Genomic DNA, 6,385 nt, shown 5'->3' on the forward strand with positions numbered 1-6,385 from the left:
GTCTAGTTTTCTGTCAATATTTTGTCAATAGATTTCAATTCTGCACTGTTTCAACTCTGCATCTAGTAAATTGCTTGTCTCCATTTGTTTAGTTCTTTTCTGGAGTTCTTTCTGTTCTTTAATTTGGGACATGCTTCTTTGTCTCCACACTTTGAGCAGCCTCCCTTTGTTTGTTTCTATGTACTTTGTAGAGCTGCTATGTCTCCCTGTATCCTGAGCTTTGCACAATGGCCTTATATAGGTGTTGAGTAGGGCCCAGTTGCACAGCCTCTGTGATCACCCAAGCTGGACACTCTAGATGTGCCCCCTCACCCGCCCCCCACGTGGCCTGTATTCACCCAAAGAAGCCTGCACCAAGGCATATCATAATTAAAATGCCAAAGATTAAAGACAAAGACCAGAATCTTAAAAACAGCAAGAGAAAAGCAGTTAATTACCTACAAGGGAGCTCCCACAAGACTATGAGCTGATTTCTCAACAGAAACTTTGCAGACCAGAAGGGAGTGGCAAGAAATATTGAAAGCAATGAAAATCAAGGACTTACAACCAAGATTACCCAGAAAAGCTATCATTTAGAATTGAAGGACATATAAAGAGTTTCCAGATAAGAAAAAGCTAAAGGAGTTCATCATCTCCAAACCAGTATTAGGGTCTACTTCAAGAAGGAATTGTCATGGGGATGTAAAATACAGCATAGGGAATATAGTCAATAATATTCTAATAACTATGTATAGTGTCAGATGAGTACAAGACTTATCTGGATGATCATTTAGTAAGTTATATCATGTTTAATCACTAGGGCATACACAGGAAACTAATATAATACTGTATGTTAACTGTAGTTGAAAAATAAAAAAAAATTTTTTTTTTAAAAAAAGGCAGTCTCCTGTCTTCTCCTGTCTCAAGATATCCCAGTTATGTTTCACTGTTTTCCATTTTTGTACATGAAAGACAAGGAGATGCTTTAGGCTTGCCTGCTCAAAAACATGGTGATCAATTTAGACCTTAAGGCCTACAGCTGGCCTCTGTGTCAAAGGGACCCCTCCTTGAGTGCCATGCAGTCACACCTATGCTAATGCAGATTTTGAAATATTAGTTTCAGGTTTTCTTTGACTGTATTTGTACCTCATGTTGTAAAGGCTTTGTGGGAACAACATCATACCCAATGTTTGCCTGTGTATAGACTAACTTCTTATGAAATTTTAATATTGTCTCCACCTAATGTCACTATTTCCAAATGTAACATTTTGAATCTGGCAACCTTGCATTCTCTGAACTGATAGGTCTGATCTTGATTGTATTTCACTCACAGACCAAGTATTAATCCTGAGTTGACTCAAAGGAAAATCCTTTGGAAACACTGAAATAATCTGGTTTTCGAATGGTTCATATCTTAAATCTTTAGAAGGACATTATCAAGTTGGATACCAATCCCTCTGAGGTTAAGGTCTCTGAAGCTAAGCCACTCCCACAGGCTAAATCTGCTCAAACAAACTGAATTATTCATTCTGACCACAGCTGGTATATTAGCAAAGTTCAAAACAGCCAATATTGATACAAACATCAGATACGCCTTTGGACTTGCTCATGAGTTTGGAATGCTGTGGAAACAGAGGTATTTTTAACCTCATCTGGAAAACCAATAAAACATAGCACTTATGTAAAAAGCCTACTAGAGGCTATTTGATTCCCAAAAGCTTTAGTTATTATAAAGATTCCTGGACACATGAAAGATAATTCAAAATTAGCAGAAGGAAATGCAATGGCAAATCAAGTTGCAAAATTGCTGTGACGCAAAAGTCAAAGCCACAATTAATAGCTTCAGTGTCTTCCAAACTGACCTTAGAGAAATTAGTATAAAAAAGACAGCAACGAGCTTCCTTAACTGAAAAGTGAAAAAATGGGTGAGAGTTGGCTGTAAATACCATTAAGGATTGGGTCTCTGGTGTGGACTACATAAGAGACAGTTTTATCAGAAGCAATTCGAGAAATTTTGACTTTTCCTTTTCATGAGTTAACTCATTAGGACACTGATAAATTATTCAAAGGGGCCAGCAGTATTTCTGGAATCCCCTCTTCAAAAACTGCCTGAAACATATACAAGAAATGTCTTGTTTGTCACAAATATAATCTTAGAAAGCCTTTATATAGCTCAATGGGACATTTTACCGTACCTTCTGGGCCTTGGGAGATATAGCAACCTAATTTTATTCAATGACCTCAAGTTTCTGGATGCAGAAATGTGTTAGCAATGATTTGCACATTTTCTCATTGGGTTGAAGCTTTCCCATGTAGAAAAACAACTACTCAAGCAGTAGCAAAAATACTTTTAGAACCCTCCGTGGGATCTTCCCCTAGAACTGCACAGTGACGGCAGAACTCATTTCACAGGACAAATACTAAAACATGTTTGTGAAATTTGGCTATTACAGCATTTTCATTGTACCTGCCACCCCTTATCTTCTGGGCTGGTAGAAGGGACAAATGGAATAATAAAAACTCACTGGTAAAATTTACTGAGTGTCTTAACTTATCGTGGCTAAACACTACCGATTTCACTAATGAATTTACGTTCCGCTCCTTTTGGACAACATAACTTGTCTCCATTTGAGATAATTACTGGCAGACCTATGAAATTGATTTCCTGTCAGAAGGATTCAATATTAGTAAAAGGAGATATAATGCCATACTGTAAAATTTTTATCTAGAAGATTTGAAACATAACACCAAGTTAGTAGAGGAATCCTTCAATAACAATAGACAGACTGATGAATTAAAATGTGATCTCTGACCCGGAGTTTTTGTATACTGGGAGACACATCTATACAAAGACTCTATAGCCCAGAAGGAAAGGGCCATATTGGGTTTTTTTGACAGATACTTGGCTGCTAAAAGGTGTTGACTCATAGAATCATATTTCTCATTTAAAAAGGGTGGATCACCTCAAACAAAGATCCCAAGACAACCTTAGACTATTAAGTAAATAATTTTATATTTCTGCTTATTCCTTTTTGTTATTCTTTTAATGGAAATGTTTTTATTCAGTGGGCTCTTACTTTTGCTTAACATAAAAGCCAAAGTAATTGTTGAGTTTATGGTCAAATACCCATGTCTAATACTTCAGGTTTAGTTTGGTGGATCCTCCCTCCCCCCACCAAAGGGACTGATCAAAAAAACCTTATAAAAATTATTATTGCCCAGCGGGTATGGCTCAGTAGTTGAGTGTCCACCCATGAACCAAGAGGTCATTGGTTTGATTTCGGTCAGGGTACATGCCTGGATTTTGGGCTCCATCCCCAATAGGAAGTCTGTGAGAGGTAGCTGTCAATGATTCTCTCTTATCACTGATCTCTCTCTCTCTCTCTCTCTCTCTCTTCTCTCTCTCTCTCCCTCCCTCCCTTTCTGAAATCAATTAAAAAATTCTTTAAAAAATTTGATTACATAACAAAATCAAAGTTCAACTTTAAGTTCAGCTGATATTACATGAAGAATACCTGACAAATGCCCAGCCAGTATGGCTCAGTTGGATGAAGAGTCATCCCATACTCCAGAAGCTTGTGGGTTTGATTCCTGGTCAGGGCACATACCTAGGTTGCAAGTTCAATCCCCAGTTGGGGCATGTACAGGAGGCAACCAATCAATGTATTTCTCTTACATCGATGTTTTTTTTCCTCTCTCTCCCCACACACACTCTCTAGAAGGCAACAATACCTGACAAATGGTTTATTAACACTACCATGGAAACAACTGCTCATGGTTTCTCCTTTTCCTATAATGCTACTGTTCACACAGCCTTAAGGACAGCAAATAGTGAAAATCCTGGCCAAACCACCAGACAACTGGACAATATGCACAAATTTGGGATGAATTCCTATGGTTAACTCCTGGATAGTAACATTTAAGCTCTTCAGCTTCTTTATGTTGCAAACAACCATCCATGTAATTCTGTTATAAACTTAAAAAGTTCTCATTGGTTGGAGACAGACTGGAAAAGAAGACGTGGGATCTTTTGGGTAATCCTGGTGAAATACAAAAGCTATATGGTATAGACCTCTGGCCTTGGCCACTCCCAGGTTGGATAGGGAGATGCACTATTTAATATCCATGGGTCCAAGGATGCATTCACCCTTTAGTCTCCTCTACTGTTTGATCTATGATGTTTTCTGAAAGAATAATCCTGATCAGAAGGGGAAAATAAGGAAAGAGGAAAGATAGGGAATATATGAAATGGACTTATTTTAAACAAGCTGCTAAAAGTATCAACATGAAGGGAGGGACAGGAGGACTCTATTCTTTTTCTAACTAGCCTGGAAGCTGGAACTTTTTTGAACTTTCCAGTCTTGTGTCAATGCCTGGATATACATCTGGATGTCCAGGTACCTCTCTAATTTCTCTCTGAAGGACTTACATGTCCAGGTAATCAGGTATGCTTTCACATGACATCCATTACCCAGACGACCAGGGCATGACCAGACCTTCTGGCACGCATCATCCTGCCAGTCATCTGATTGATAACCATCCTGGACCAAACCTAGAGTTAAGATGGCATGATGGATAATTCTCAAGAATACTTTTTGCTGTAAGAACTTTTAACTTTTCTTTCTTCTTTGGAACACTTCTGGGTTTTTGCCTGGCTGTGTTCCCAGTCTGCAAACTCTAAGACCCTTAAATAAATCTCTATCATTTATTTTTAGAAAAGCTTCGAGACTCTTGAGTTCATTTGACAAGTTATTCGGGGGATTAAATTAATATGCACACATAAAGTACTTAGGAGACATAATAAGTATTTATTAAATTTTAGCTCTCGTTATTATAGGTGATTGTTGAGGCCATAGAACTGGATGGGATCACACAGGGAAATGTGCGGTGAGATCAGGGCCATGAGACAATAGCAGAGGCCAATAAAAAAAGTCTGAAAAGAAACAAAGAGGTATGAGGTTAATCGGGGGAGAAAGAGAAGGGGTGGGCGGTATTAATGAGGAATTGGTGCCTGGCAGTGGCAAGTCCAGCTGAGAAGTTCTGTAAGATAAAGATAGAATTGGTCAAGATGGAAACCTTTTCATGGAAATTGCAAAAGAATGTCATGGCAGACACAAAACTGCAGTGGGCTCTAGAGTGAATGAAAGGTGAGGGAATAAAAAAAGTGACAGTAATTTTTCTGTTAGGAAGCTGTCATGACAAAGGAAGGAGAGAGGAGTAATTAGAAGGAAATTTAGGGTCAACCAAAAGTTTTTTTTTCAGGTAGGAGAGATTTGAGCATGTTTATAGGTTGATGGGAAAGAACCCATGGAGAGACTAAAGGGGAAAATGATTAATGCAGTGAAGTCCCACAGGGGATAAGGAAGAGAGGTTGGGGGTAATGAATAAAAGTGGAAGCACTGGCCTTGAACAAGGGGATGGGCACGCTGTCCAGTAAACCCACCACAACTGATTAGATGGCCTTCCGTGTGCTCCCATATTACCTTGTGCTTATTTCTGTCATCCCTTTAATCACTGTCTATTGGTCTATCTTGTGACAAAGCCTGTTGTGTCTTGGACAGTCTCCCTACAGACCTCCACAAGGCTGTTCTCTTACCTACGTTAGGTTTATGTTTGGTCTCCTTACCAGAGATTGTAGTTGCCTATCCAAATTCTATTTCCCTCCCTTGTTTAGTCACAAACTCTTATCATGGCTGGGGCAGCGATGTGTCTAGATGCCAACTAAATTTCCCAGCCTCACTTCCAGAGAGCAGTGACCATTAATATGTTAGCAGAAGTCACTAGGTTCATTTGCTAGAAAAGCTCAGCGGAATATACCCCGGAATATAGAGGAAAGAGCTGGAGGTCTATATTAGTTTCCTGGTGTTTCTGTAGCAAGTTACTGCAAATTCAGAAAAGCCTAAAAGCTGAAATAGAGATATTTATTATCTTACATTTCTGGAGGTTGGAATCCCAAATGGGTCTCATGGGAGCATTTGAGATCTTGCTTCCTGGCATGTGTCATCAGTTTGGCTCAAATAAACTCATGGGGGAAAAAAGGGGGGGTCTCACTGGTCTAAAATCAAGGTGACAGTAGGGCTGTGATCCTTCTGAAAGTTCTATAGGACAATTCTTTTTCTTCTCTGTCCAGCTTCTGGAGGCTACTTCATTTTTTGGCTTGTAGTCACACATACTCCAGCCTCTGCTTCCACCGTCACATCTCTGCTCTCCCCCCACCACACCTCCCTCTTTGCCTTGTAAGGACCCTTGTGATCCTATTGGAGTCACCTAGATAATCTGGGGCATTCTCTGCATCTCAAGACCATTAACTTAATCACATCTGCACAGTCCCTTCTGCCTTGTAAGGTAACATATGCACAAGTTCCAGGGACATCTTTGGGGGCCATTATTCTGTTTACCAGTAAGT

The sequence above is a fragment of the Myotis lucifugus genome, unplaced genomic scaffold (assembly GCF_000147115.1).
Source record: "Myotis lucifugus unplaced genomic scaffold, Myoluc2.0 scaffold_168, whole genome shotgun sequence".
NCBI classification, from domain to species: Eukaryota; Metazoa; Chordata; class Mammalia; order Chiroptera; family Vespertilionidae; genus Myotis; species Myotis lucifugus.